We start from the raw sequence: 15,710 nt of genomic DNA, 5'->3' as shown, positions 1-15,710 counted from the left end.
CTTGGAGTAGATGTTTTATTTATTGTTGTTGAAGATAGACCCAGTTGGAACACAGTAAGTGGAACTTACTACGAGCTGTGTACCATGTACCTAAACACCCGAGATGCGGCGATTCGAACTCCACCGAGTCCCACAAAGGCAACCGGCTCATCTAGACAACTGAAATAGTTGACAGGCAGAGCAGACGGTGCTGTGACTCAATTTTTAGAACTCGTGAAGTATTTAATATGCTACATTTGGTGTATAATTTTAGCTCTTTATCTTTATTTCAAACCGCTTGTTTCTTTAATTATTATTCAGTCAATAAACTTTTTGTGTTTTCTTATTTTTTATTGATTTGACCTACTAAGTACCACATGAAATAATTTATGTCTTTTTTCTCCTATCTTTCCAATACTTTTCCATTCTTTCCCTATGTTGTTCTATTCTTTTCTCTGTCCACATTTTGCCTGACTTTCTTTTGTTTTCTCCTCGTAGCGCCTGAAACTTTTTAATTTTTCTGTGCTGTTTTCTCTTTCTCCTATTTCTTCCTTGATTGTTCCCATTTCCCTGGCTCTATTTTAACTTCTTTGATCCATGTCATTGATGTTAATGGATTTCTGTCAAAAGCGGTAAAATATTTTTGGTACTGTATTTTCTTCAAGCCCTTTTACACCATAGAATACAACTCATCTTCATTGTGTCTAATATTCGCTCTGTTGTTTCATAAACTTCTTTGTTACTTATTAATTTCCATTTCCAGCTGCAATATCTTTATTCCAAGATTTCATGATCATTTTCATTTCCTCCCTTTTTATTTCGCCTAATTCTTTGGCTGTGTTTAACGAAAGGCATTCTGAAACATAAAGGCATTCTGGTCAATTGACAGATGTGTAGTGTCAGAGTTTTGCATTTCTTGGACACATATTTCTTGTTACATAAATTTGTTGTTAATTAAAGCAACCTCCATTTTCCTTGGCCTTTCCAAGTGAGCTGCCTCGTCCAAAGCATTTGATTGTACTAATCCACATAAATATTTAAATTTTGTAGCCTTTCTTATTCTTCCATAATTAGTTTCCATGTATTTTGGTATCTCCAACGCACCTTTCTCATACCGATAGTCTGTTTTCCAAACGATAGTTAGGGCTGCTTTTGAAGCTGTCTCTTGTTGGAGATTTATCTGCATTGTTTCATCTTCTATAAATACAGCTGAGATAGCTACATCGTTAGCAAAATCCAAACAATCAGCACTCAGATAGCCATATTTCCTCTCATTGGTGATTTTTAAAAATTCCTTCTATTTCTCTTCTTTTTCTCCATTCCCTTACTACATTTTCTAGTACACAATTAAACATTCGTGTGGACAATCCACTCCTTACATTACGCGAATTTTGACCTTAAAAGCCTTGGAAATTCACTTATAAATTTAATTTTGTATTTTGTGTTTGTTAGTGTGCTTTTTATGATAGCAACTGATTCGTTGCCAGCTCTAGACTCCTTTAAGATGCTGAATAGAGTCAGCAGCTCGTGGTCTTGCGGTAGCGTTCTCGCTTCCCACGCCCAGGTTCCCGGGTTCGATTCCCGGCGGCGTCAGGGATTTTCTCTGCCTCGTGATGACTGGGTGTTGTGTGACGTCCTTAGGTTAGTTAGGTTTAAGTAGTTCTAAGTTCTAGGGGACTGATGACCATAGATGTTAAGTCCCATAGTGCTCAGAGCCATTTGAACCATTTGTTGAATAGATTATTATTATTTTTATTATTCAGTGTTATACTAAGCTGGGAAAGTAATATATTTCTAAACATAGTACCGTATAATACAATCATAACACGTATTTATGAAACCTTCATAAGACCGTCATCATCCATGTGCAGAAAAGCACTCCATAATACTTTTCTGATTTGATCCATTGTAAATGTTTATGAAATCCTGCGACTGTGAAAACAATAGGTTTGTTTATAAATAACTTATCTGTTACCAGTCACGATCTTCTTTATTCTATTTTTCGCACGACGCGTTTCGGGAAATGATTCCCATTTTCATGTGCGTTTTTTGTGTTTGTTATGCCATTTCTGTGTGATATTGTCGATGTGTGAGTGTCTGTGAGACTCTGTACAAACGGACTGTAAGTACAAATTATTCTAATTTTCGCCACTAACTTCACAAAAAAAGATCGACAACCAACTAAAATTCGCGTGTTTTCTTATATATTGCAGTAAAGTGAACGAAATGAAGCAGACTCTCACACATCGACAACGTCACACAGAAATGGCATAACAAACACAAAAAAACGCATTTGAAAATGGGAATCATTTCCCTATACGCGTCGTGCGAAAAATAAAATAAAGAAAATCGTGACTGATAGCAGATGAGTCATTTATAAACAGGCCTGTTATAACAATACTTTTAAGAACTCTGTGTTAACTCAGTCCACAGTAATCAGTGAAGATTAAGCCAAGGTCACATAGTTCCAAAGGACTCAGCAAGCAAAGATATGCCTAGTCTTATTTATCTGTTTCTGCATGCAGCCTATATTTGGGTTGGCTACAGTGCTAATGTCAAATAAAAAAAATAACTAATTCTGCTAATTAATTACTAACGGAAGATCGTTTACATGACTGATAAACAAGAGAACTAACTGTTGACATCTAAAGGCGGTGCTGGTATCGGAACGAGTGTCTCGATCTCTAAAACGAATCTTAAAAGGCAACACCAAAAGCGGCAGACGAAGATAGAAATACAGGGTCTGTGAGCAGTAAAAACAATTCTCGCACATCAGAAAATTGCCTTCTTCAGCACCCTATGTTACCCTACTCATCCCCACCCGCTCCCTTTACCCTTCCGAAATAAACTGTCACAAGTGTGTGCGAAGAAAAGTGTCAGAAAGAGAATGAAGGCGTCGGAGAGGGGGCAGGCAGTAGGAAAGCAAAGTGGAGAGAGTAAATAAATATGCAGTGGTGGGAGGCGAGATTGCGTTTTCTATTTGGAGTTTTTCGAGGTCGTCCCGCGCCAGAAATAGGTGGCTTGTTTACGCGAGCCGAGAACACTTGTCTGGGTTGATGTAGCGTCGGCTGGAGTCCAAGGTCGCGCGGCCTACTGTGCGTCCGATTAACAGCGCCGAGGAAAACAGAAACATCACGCGCCTGGAAGCGTCCGTTTATAGCGCGACCTGCGCCGGGCCGGAAAACACTTTGCGGGGCGAGTTGGCGCCTTTTAAAGGCCTCGTTGCTCTCCATCTGATACTCGTTTCTCGCACTTGACACTCAGCCGGCAGTCCGGTCTCTACACAGTTCCCCTTTTCCGGTCGTCGGGAGATCGGTATACGTCACCAGTCTGTTGCGTCCGCGTTCTTATGGAGTGATTAATTCGAGATCACGACTCCGAGCACCGTCAATGAACGAAGGCGCGTGACTGCTATCTCGGGCTGTCAAAGCCGCAAATGTGATTTATGCGCTTCCACAGCGATGCTGGCTGCCATGATACACTGTCTATAGCAGACTACGCAGTGTAGTTGAGTCATGAGCCGTGAAACTTTTATTTCCGTCTGACTGCCGTCATTAAGCAACTTAGTTCATAACTGAGAAGACGGAACACATTTTTAATTGGAAATGGATCTGCGTTGATGAGAGCGATATCATCATGAAAATGTCATTTATTATCGGAATGACAGAGATGCATTTCTTAATACGGCCAACAGCTAGCCACTTCAGTCACTGGCATATCTGCTTAGATTTTCTCATGTAGAAACGCCGGGGTAATTACACACAAAACAAGTGGCCACTAAGGACGATATTTCCTATTCCTGTTCTAAAATGGTTCAAATGGCTCTGAGCGCTATGGGACCTAACATCTGAGGTCATCAGACCCCTAGAACTTGGAACTAATTATACCTAACTGACTAAGTACATCACACACACCCATCCCCGAGGCAGGATTCGGTCGCGCGGTTCCAGACTGAAGCGCCTAGAAACGCTCGGCCACACCGGTCGGCTATCCTGTTCTCACAAATGTTTTAGCTACTCAGCTGATTCTGGTAATTTCATCAGCCGAATGATGGGAATTTATGAATGTTTAGCATTTCGCTCCGTATTTGTAAACTGTTTCCCTCCTTAAGTGCTATAAACAAATATATAAAAAAATACTTGTAAGTGCAAGCAGGACCCGCGCACCGCGGTTTCCGTGAAAACTTAGTTATGTGTACAGAGAGTTCATCCATCCTGGATATCGAGAATCTCTAAGATTTTTCTCGGTTATCAGTATCAATATAGGCAGGACATACATCCAACCATTCCTGAATGAAGGGGGTCTTAACAGACGGACGCAGAGACAGAGTCGGATAAGAAATGATAAAAAGAAATTGGTATTTTTTTTTTTGCTTGAACTGTGAACCCTTGCTTCTTGCCGAAATCATGACTCTATGATTACGGAAAGTACTCTATTCGTTTTGTTGATTGAATTCGCGAGAGTAAAATGCGTAACATAAATGGACTTATCTTTTGGTAACGTTGACTCAGAAGCCTGAAGTTTCCACAGCGCCAAGAGACTAAAGACTTGAGTCCGGGACATTAGTTTCAACTTGATGCGTCAATCCGTTCCTGAGGAAAAGTGGCGCAACAGTAGGACAGTCACACAGTTGGAAAACAAACGATTAAAATATATTTCTTTTTCGTGTGATATAATTACAAATTAGTAATTTTCGGATTTTTTCATTTAGCTGCACTGTAACCCGTTGCTTCTTTCCAAGTTTTATGTTTTTAAAGCAACAGGAAGTGCCCCATAGATTTTGTTGAGTGAGTTTTCGTGTATCATAATAGGTAAAATAAATGGCCGTATGTTGTGATTCCATTGATTTGGAAGATTAAATTATTTATGTCGCCAAGGGACAATTGACCTTAATGTGCGACAAAAATTTCAACAGGACACTTCGACCCGTTCCTCGGGAAAGAGGTTTTTAACTTTTGGGCATACCAGAAGATAGACGGAAAAGAAAATCGTCTTCTTTAAGAGTTCCGTTTTTACTTATTGAGCCCTTAAAAGGAGTGAAAGATTGGCAAACGCGTTTTGTAATGTGTTGTGTGACTATTTCACGCCAAATTTCAATTGACAAAAAGAAGCAACTAATACAGAGAAGGTAAGATTATGTGCACGTTATTGGGGATTTCTAAGATCAAATAGATAAGAGTGAATGTAGTAACAATAATAACATTGTAAGAGATAAAATTTTCAGCTGCAATCAAAAATTTGTAATTTCTTAGATTAATAATAGCATCTTCACAATGAAGTCACACATTTCTTTCTATTTTTTTAACGAATTTGGCAGGTGGCACTTTCCACATTAACGAACATCATAGCAATTATAGCAATAGCCTCCACCACCGAATAATTTCGTTTTCAACTTTTCTCCTTGGAAAAGTAAAAAAAAAAAAAAAAAATTTTTGGCAGATACCATTCATTATACGTTGTTATGATGTCCTCAGACTTTTTCTGCTATTTAGTAGACGCCGCCTGCATGTGAAGTGCATAAAATGCAAAACAAAAAATTTTTTACTGGAATTGCTGTTTCTCTTGTCGTATTATACAGTCACGATAAAATTATTTTATGTATTGCCTAATGTACAAATGACAGTAAATTATGCTCACCTGAAAATAATCGTTCATCTTCCTCCCTTACCAACTATCTACTAGTGGCTCTTGGTGATGATGTAGAGACTATATCGGGTATTTCCAGATTCACATTAATTTCAAAACTTAATCAATCGCCTCTTTACAGTCTTAGTCTTTATCACTTCTACGGTGAAGCTATCAGTTGTTTCACGGTAATAAAAAGTTCAGACACTCTTTAAAGCGTATTTTATGATAATTTTTCCGCCTGCACTGGTGTACGATTTTCTACCACTGATTATTTTGTATGCTTTGCCTTGTAACTTCTGTCGATTAGGCCTACTGTTTACTGCAATTGAAGCTATTACATTCAAACTGTGTATCTGTTAACAGGAATACTTTTAAGACAATGAAGAGTGGTAAGACAAAACATTATTGGAATTGTGTCGTCTTGATCAGTAATCTGACTCAATAACAGTTCTATTTTCACAGCTTGTGGTACTTCAGAATTCAGTATTTTGTATGTTTTCAGAACTAACAAAACAATTTTGTCGGCAGTATGAAATCTGATGGTCCCACCGGCGTCGACCTGACTGGGCCAGAAATTTGCAGCTATTTAGCCACACTCTTCGAAACAGCAGACAAATTAAAAACTCGACGAAAATCCCGCCGGATCGCTACCCCCTGGCGGCCGAACGCGGAACCACGAAGTCCGACGGCAAAACGAACAGCTGAAGGGCGCGCGCCGCTTATGGCCGCCGCCTCGGCGAGCGCTCCCATTGGCCGAGCGCGCGGCGGCCATGTTGGCTCGCGGCCGCAACCGCCAACCGCCGGCGGCTCTGCTTTGCATAATTTATGCCCGCGCTGGGAGGGGCCGGGCCGCGGATTTCCACCAATCGGAAGAAATTTCTCGTCGTCCCCCTCGCTCCCCGCCTCGTCCTACGGACTCCGACGGCTCTGGCTGCAGGCCTGGATTACGTCCGTCCGTGACGTCATTCCAGAGTAGCCCTTCCCCGTAGTTAGAGCGACCTGCGCGCAGCGGCGGCAATTACGAAAATAATACTGCCCGGAGCTGGCGGCTGCTGGCGTCTGCTGTTTGCTGAGCAGATCTGCAGCATCGTTCTTTTTTTTTCGTTTATCTTTTTTCCTCTTTGACCCAGAGAGTTTTTCGCCGTTCAATAACAAACAAAAAAGGTTCATGCTAATTAAGTCTTGAGGAATGTGCCCTCATCAGATCGCGGAATCTGTTATTATTCGTGATTATCTTTGTTGGATATCACACATGCACGTGGAGTTTCTCTCACAATATTTCTCCAATAACCGTCCAAACTATTAGCTGAGCCAGCACGGTAGGTGAGCGTGTTCTGTCAGAGAGCTTGCTGCTCTCTGTAATAAAAAAAAAAAAACCGAGTGAAAGGATCAACAACGAACTTCAACGGATGTCATGTGACATCCGCTACAACCAAATACAACGAACAATAACGAACAGAAAATGCGGAAAGTGGTCAGCGCGTCTGATTACCATCAACAGGCCCGGGATCGATTCCCGGCGGAACCAGAGATCTTTTTTTTCCCTCGGGGACTGGCAGTTGTATTTTCCTCATCATCATCATCTTTATCGCATGCAAGTCGCCCAATGTGGCGTCAACTGGAAAGAATTGTAACTACGCTGCCGATCTTCCCCAGGTGTGGACTATCAGTGCCGTACGGTCGTTTTATTTCATTTTCTTTTCACTAACCTCTATAATTTTCGAGCGTTGCTAAACACGTGTCAGCATTCTACTATACTACAGTTGCGAGCCCGATTCATAGGTTAAACATGAGGAGAGCGGTTGTTCTAGCGTACAGCTTAGAGAACGGACTAAATAGTTCATCTGGTGTAAGGCTCCATCTATGTTACCCTTAAGCCATTCACGCTGGAAGGCCGTCGTGCAGCCTCGGAAAAGCGCGCGAGAGGAATTTACCACCCGTTCAAGTAACATCTATTGTAGTCCTCAGTCGCGTAACAGGCTAAGCTTCTACGCTGCGTGGCGTAGGTTTGATCACCGGACAAAATGTACGTTGTTTTCTACTCTCGTTTTCTGTATTCCCGTTTTATTTCGCTTTTGATGAAAACTGATTAGGCCTTCAACGACGATGATTACAAAGTAGATAACAAAAAGGTAATACACAGTTTATACCACATTTAATACGGCACAGTTCAAAATGAATAAATCGATTGCAGACGGCTATAAATATTTCATGAGTAGTGAAATATCGATAAGAATTCCAGAGGACGCAAATGACAGTTCACATTTTTACGTGCTTCGCAGGTGTGCTGTATGACGTTAAAGGATACTTTTGTCGTTTCTTGGCGAAACAACTTCATAACTGTAAACAAGTTGTTAATGTTCTACAGAGTTAATGTAGTTTGTTTACCAGTTTCTGGCTTACAAGCCATCATCAGATTTTGACCATCGTGCCAAAGAGTGTGCAACTTTGAACAAAAACACTGAAAAGCGCTACACCTCGAGAATCAGGCACGAATTTCGGGTAAATGTCATCTTTGACAGCGCACTGGTTGAACAACTTAAAACGTTAAACAGTAAATAAATAAAAAGGGAAAAAGCCAGAAGGACATTCAAACTCAGTTAAAAAACTAGGTGCGTTAAAATAATTAAAATTAAATTAACAATCCCAATAAAGTAAAATTAGTGTGTGACAAGAGTACTGATGAGAAAACTGAGGAGAAGGCAATACAGAACCAAATTAAAGATGAAACTGACATCTGTAACAATAACATGTATGGAACAAGTTTCTTGCAGTGGCCATTTTCGCAGAAGCTGCGTGCAAATTGCAGTAGTTCAAAAGAGAAACACGTTTTTGCTTGCTGCCCCTTAAGTTTTTTATACAACTTGTCACCAAGAGGCGTTTCGCCTAACTTACAAGACATGTTCAGTGGGTCTCCTGAAATATTACACAATTTTTTCGTTTGCACAAACGGGTTATCATCTGCACACACAGGCTATAGAATAAGTATAAGTGAGGGAATAAAATGTTAAATACATAATAAAATTAAAATAAGAAGAGTACACACACACACACACACACACACACACACACACACACACACACACACACAGAAAACTTACATCAACACACATATAGTCAAACAAGAAACAATCGGAGGCAAAAGCTGGGGAAGTTGGCAACAACTGCAGAAATGAAAGACACTCTAGACACAAAAAATGACATATATAGTTCTGCATTTCGTAAACAGAGTGACCACAAAGAAAACTGCAACCTTCCATCTAGTTCGCGATACAAGACAAAGCTGTTTGACTGATCAACAGTGAATTACACGGCGAGCTGTAAATACCTTTCCATTTTACTGCAACAGTGGACCGTTTTAAACCTATAACCTGTATGTGCAGATGATAATCTACTTGCGCAAACGAAAAAAATCGAATAAAATTTCAGGACATCCACTGAAAATGACTTGTAAGTAAGGCGAAACGCGTCTTTGTGCACAAGTTAAATAAAAAACACAACGTGCAGCAAGTAAAAAAGCTTTCTTCTTTTAAATTACTGCAAAATGTATAGAGTATGAACGCAGTCACAATAAAGAAAAGACCGGCCGTAGTGGCCGTGCTGTTCTAGCCGCTACAGTCTGGAGCCGAGCGACCGCTACGGTCGCAAGTTCGAATCCTGCCTCGGGCATGGATATGTGTCATGTCCTTAGGTTAGATAGGTTTAATTAGTTCTAAGTTCTAGGCGACTGATGACCTCAGAAGATGAGTCGCATATTGCTCAGAGCCATTTTTGAATAAAATAAATAAATATAAGAAAAATTAATGACTGCTGTAGAACAGACAGTTTGGCAATAATTGGGAATCTGTGAGGACTGAGTAACGTTTAGAAGAGAGAACGTATTGAGCTGTGTTTGGTCATTTAGGATTAAATCGTAACTGCGGGCAAAATGCTTATTGATTTCCAGGACTTGGTTTGTTAGGGGGAGAGCACGGGACTACAGATGGTACCTGTGGCCCTCACTAACCACACGCTAACCTAAGCGAAGTCAGGATTCTTTTACCTCCAGCTGCGTTTACGATCACCCACGCGAGTTGCTATGTCTCTGCCTGACTGACCAACACAAAACTAGTCAGAATCTGTATGACACCCTTTCGACACACGGACAACACTTAGGCGATAATCCAGTTCACGGCATACATCCTGCAGTACGTATGGAATCACCTACGCGAGCACATTAGAACTGTGCAATTTGAGTTCTGCAATTCTTATAGCAACGTCTGTTCTGTCTTACATGAGTGCGTGTCTGAAGGAGCAGACATTGGTGACGATCTTCAGCTGTAGTAATATTACGAAATTTTGTCGTAGCTGCGAATATTTTTGACAGCTGTACTAGCTATGGAAATCATACCTATTGGTGATAACATGAAAATTAGTGCTGCAGCGGGACTCGAAGCCGGAACTGTCTTCAGCAAAAGAGAGGCGTACGTAAGATCTTTCACGTAACCCCAAAGAAATAAATCCGTTGTTATCACGTCCCGAGATCTAAATACCAAGACCAGAATACATCAGCTTCACGTCCTACAGCAACACTCCAACGGTATGGAAGATGTTGATTTAAAAATATGAGCGTGTGCTCGATCGAAATTTTCATATTCCTCTTACATTCTCCGTAACTGGTATCCAAGTAACGCTAACATTAGATAGCCCTAGCTGTAATCGCTATTTTCATTTTGAATACGCCCTGTGCTGCACACGCACACAGTTTAATCTAGTAGTATTAAGATTTAATTTAGGGAAAAACTTGTTTAACTAAGATTACCCTGTTTTTTTATCACTCTCATGCCTAGTTTGTCAGGTTAGTTAATGGAGGTGAGCGTAAAAACATCCAGTGAAGCTCGGAATGTAATATAATTGAATCCTCGCTTTTAGAAACAGTGCTCTCGTTCTGTAACATTCCAAGTGCTCTTTGGAACTGGTTCTTGAATTGATCATCGAAAGCAGGGCCCTGCAAAGTGAGCACAAAAAACAAAAGAACCCACAAAAGAAAATGTATCTCCGAAAATCGAAGAATTTTAAAGTAAATATCCTTAATCCTGCTGCTATCTTCGGATCAGTATGATCCGGAGAGGAGTTTGTTCTTCCATAAACGCATATTCCGGTTAAAACGCGTAACCTACAGAACACGCAATACAGAGAGCACGTGGTACTCAAGAACAGATTACGATTGGATTATGGGTGGGTTATGGGTGGCCCCCGAGACTCGATACGCTTGAATGTCAATCACAAAACAATTTTAATCGGATTATAATGCCTGTTTCGCTGTTCATTCTATATAGCTCAACGCTCAAGTGGAAGAAAATTGTTTTCTTCCCCGTCTTACATCGTTAGTTCTTAGATTTGTATCCCTTGAGTGCATATGACCCAGCTGCTTAAGAATTTACAACATACTCAAATACCGCTAGTACAGGTTTATTTCTAAATGCATGACACGTATTGTAACGTCTTTTCTTTATAACAATGCAGGTATTGACTTGCTTATTGTCGAAATATGTGAAGTTACATAACATACGTAGGTCCTTTATTACGTTCAAATTGGGAAAGCATAATCGCTACCAGTAATATTTTATCAACTGTTTGGTGCGGACGTAATTCATATGTCTGACGTAGTATTTTCTGCGCGGCTCTCGTGACGAATCGATTTTTCTAACGTTCAGTTGCCGGCCTTTGTGACCGAACGGTTCTAGGCGCTTCAGTTCGGAACCGCGCAGCTGCTACGGTCGCAGGTTTGAATCCTCCCTCGGGCATGGATGTGTGTGATGTCCTTAGGTTGGTTAGGTTTAAGTAGTTCTAAGTCTAGGGGACTGATGACCTCAGATGTTAAGTCCCATAGTGCTTAGAGCCATTTGAACCAATTTTTAACTTTCAGTCGGCAGAATTAGTAAATGCATCTGACAGCGAGGAGAATATTTCGGAAGAAGATTATCACAGCAGTGACGACAGCATTCATTGTGTATCTGAGTCAGAAGACACTTGAGGATTAGTACGGCCTACTTCATACTGAAATGGGGTAGCGGTGCAAGTGTCTTAGAAGTGGAAGAGCACTCAGTTCAAACGCTATACAACTAACTCCTGGTCCAACAAGATGTGATATCCAGAATAAGATGATATAAAAACCCCTTTTCAGGCTCTTATGAACCATGATATTCGGGTGGCGCAGTGGTTAGACACAGGACTCGCATTCGGGAGGACGACGGTTCAATCCCGCGTCCGGCCATCCTGATTTAGGTTTCCCGTGATTTCCCTAAATCGATCCAGGCAAATGCCGGGATGGTTCCTTTCAAAGGGCACGGCTGACCTCCTTCCCGTCCTTCCCTAATCCGATGAGACCGATGACCTCGCTGTCTGGTCTCCTTCCCCAAAACAACCAACCAACCAACCATGATATTCGGAGTACGTCTACTGGCGTGGAAATATTGAGCGTCGAAAAATTTATTGTGACACCTGAGAAGAATTAGACTAAATGGCATTTGAAGCTTATACGCATTTGTGATTGATGGTTGTTGAGTATATGTTGTGTGCTAAATTAGCAAAGGGCCTATGGGATTCAGAAACAGGAAGAGCCGTCTTTCCTCCTGTTATGTCACAAAAACCGTTCTGTTGCATCCTATGTATCTTACGCTTCGATGACAAGTCTGGTCGAAGAGCAAATGGCACGTTAGCATCTGTAAGAACTCTGTGGGGGAAGTAAGTGGAAATACGGTCGAAATTGTGCAGGATGTTCCAGGAGGAATGGCCAACGTTCAGGGACATCACAGGAACGGTCATTCGAAGCAAAAGTGTGTAGTAAACTTGGGCAGTAAGGTGCAAACTTTAAGATCTATGGGCACTTGTTCATCTTCGTTATTATCAAACACATCTCTTCAACAGAACAAGTGTTCGTATCTCGTGACGTATGCATTTTAGAGCCCCTGTTAACTAGACAATTTTTTCTTGTTTTTCGCCATACTACCACCTCCCAAAAGATGTAAACCAAAGCGCCTACAGTAGTTAATATGTGTCTGACAGTACTGGAGAAGCGTTTCAGAGCCCATGTTTACTATACATTTTTGCTTCGAATGATTGTTCCTGTCGTATCCCTCAATACTGACCATTACTCCTAGAACACCCTGCATAATACTGCAACAAGTGTAACGGTAGATAAGCAAACAGAACCAAAATTTGAAATTATTGTACCTTTAATAATTTATGAATATTATTCCCTTAAATACCAACTGTGGTCTTGGCTCATATGTATAGACCTTCTTTAAACCGGGTTAAACCAGCATCCAAGCGAAATTCTCCCCTATTTTGGAGCACATACACTAACGCATTCCGTCGCCGAAAAAGGAAAATTAATATACTGTTGGCGTGGCCATTTTACGCAGTATGTATCAACAATTATTTGTTTTTTTCTGTTTTAGGCGTGCTGAAATTTAAGACTGTTTTACTGCTGACGCGCTTCGCTTTTATTTCTAAAGCATTATCATTGCCCTTAAGGGGATACGGAATCGGATTTTGGGTAAAAAAATCGAATTTTTTTTTATTGGCGTATTATATTCTGCCATGTTTCCTCTTTAAAATGACGTATCATACATAGCTCTACTACAATTATAACTATTTTATTTTTATATATTTGTGAGATCGGGTATTGCGCTTTAGTTATACACGTCTCTCGTGGCTGACCATGAACTTTTTGGCAGTACCTTTAAAGTGACATGAATTTAAATATCCCGGTTTCCAGCGACTATTTATACACTAGTTGCCCGAAAATGTTTCTCTCTGGTTTCCTCAAGTTACTCTTTGACTTTGTGGCGGGACTGTTTTGTAAACAGTGTGATATAAGAAAGTAGTTGTTGTTGAGTTATTTCGGATTTAGTGCTTCATTTTTCGCAGTGAAAATGCCTAGAGCTAAAGCAAAAGTATTTAAAAAGCGTGTGAACTGGCAAAAGAAAAGAAATAATGATTCATTAGCAAAGCAAAGCAGTTCATCATCATCACTGTTGGAAAATGTGAATCCACTTATTACTGATTTGCCGAACGAACTTACACCAAATGAAAACAGTGCTTCTCATAAAAAACTAAGAGATTTGGAAGAGAAATATAATTTACTTGATAGAGGGAATGAAGTTTTTGAACTCATTGATACGAATATATTGTGTGAAGCTCTTGAAAACAGTTTGTGCTGCAAAAAATGTCATGGAAACGTTTCTCTGAAAGTAGAATCCCATGTTGGCCTGGCTGCCCAGTTTAATTTAATATGCAGTGTTTGTAAATACAGCTGTAAGTTTCCAAGTTCGGTTTCAGTAACTGTAAATAATGGATACAAGAAAACTGAACTTTATAGTGTAAATATTAGGTTAGTTTATGGATTGCGAGCAATTGGTAAGGGCAAAGCAGCTGGTGATATGCTATGTGGTGTTCTAAATCTTCCAAGTGCACCTTCAAAGTTTGAAGCTTACAATTATGTACTAGGATCTGCAGTTGAAGATGTAGCACAGAAGTCAATGCAGGTTGCTGTGGAAGAAGCAGTGGAAGAAAATGACGGCAGTCGTGACCTCACAGTGGCGTTTGATGGCACGTGGCAGAAAAGGGGCCACACCTCCAACAATGGTGTTGTAACAGCAACTAGTGTTGATACTGGCAAGGTTATTGATGTTGCAATAATGTCTAAATACTGTAGGTGCACAGGCAGGCTGAAAAATGAACACAGTGATGACTGTATTGCTAATTATTATGGTAGTAGTGGTGGCATGGAGGTTGCTGGGGTGAAGAAAATTTTTCATCGCTCTTCACAGTGGTATAATGTTCGCTATGTCAAATATCTGGGAGATGGTGACTCTAAAGCATTCAAAGAAGTTTTGGAAAGCAAACCATATGGGAACAGTGTAAATATAAGCAAACTTGAATGTATAGGACATGTGCAGAAGAGAATGGGTGCCAGGCTGAGAAGGTTAAAATCAGTTATGAAAGGGAAAAAACTAGATGATGGGAAAACCTTGGATGGCAGAGGAAGATTGACTGATTCCATAATAGACCACATTCAGAACTGCTATGGCCTTGCAATCAGGCAAAATACAGGCAATCTTGAAGAAATGAGGAGAGCTATATGGGCTTTATATTTCCACACCGCATCCACGGATGAGCACCCACAACATGGTTTGTGCCCCAAAGGTGAAAACAGCTGGTGTAAATACAATAGGGGACTAACAACAGGAGAGAAATACATTCACCACCACAGTCTACCATCAGCCATCATGGCAGAAATAAAGCCCATTTTCAGAGATCTGGCTGACAGAAGTCTTCTGATGAAATGTCTTCACGGAAAAACGCAGAACCCCAACGAGTGCTTGAATAGTGTGATATGGCATCGTCTCCCAAAAACAGTGTTTGTCGGAATTAATACACTACATTTTGGTGTGTATGATGCTGTGGCAACCTTCAATCTTGGAAATATAACTAAATGCCAGGTCCTTCAAAAGTTGGGTATGTGTGTTGGTTCCCGTACGGTACGTGCTATGTTCTTTTTAGATCAGCACAGACTAAGGCATGCTGATAATATAATCAAGACATTAGTGAAAAAAGCAAGACGGGTGCAGAGGGTTGCCAAAAGAAGACTTGAAGATGATTATGAAGACTGTGAAGGGGGTATTAGCTACGGATCAGGAATGTTTTAATCTTCTTTCTCCGTTTCCCGTAAGTTTACTTTTTACTTCATCTAGGAACATTATCTCAGGTACTGGTCAACCTAGAAGTCTGAAATTTTTATGACGTAGTGACATAGGTCCCTATTACATACTGAAACGACGATTTTTTAATTACTTGATTTACAAAAGACTTAGGGGTGATAGTCTAGTAAAAAGCGATGGAAAAAATTTACTTAAAAATAAATGTACAATATCTCTGTAAGAAAATACTTTGACAATAAACTGTTGTTTCAGTATTGTTGTAACATATGAATGCACATACAGTAAAATTTTTACCTCTCTGTCTCCAGTAGTTTGTGAGAAAATGTTCCCTATAGTAGGCATATATTAACATTGCGGGGATAGGTGATTCCGTATCCCCTTAAACATGTTGTGCAC

The sequence above is a fragment of the Schistocerca serialis genome, chromosome 12, assembly GCF_023864345.2.
Source record: "Schistocerca serialis cubense isolate TAMUIC-IGC-003099 chromosome 12, iqSchSeri2.2, whole genome shotgun sequence".
Lineage (NCBI taxonomy): Eukaryota > Metazoa > Arthropoda > Insecta > Orthoptera > Acrididae > Schistocerca > Schistocerca serialis.
Note: the sequence above shows the minus strand (reverse complement) of the source record.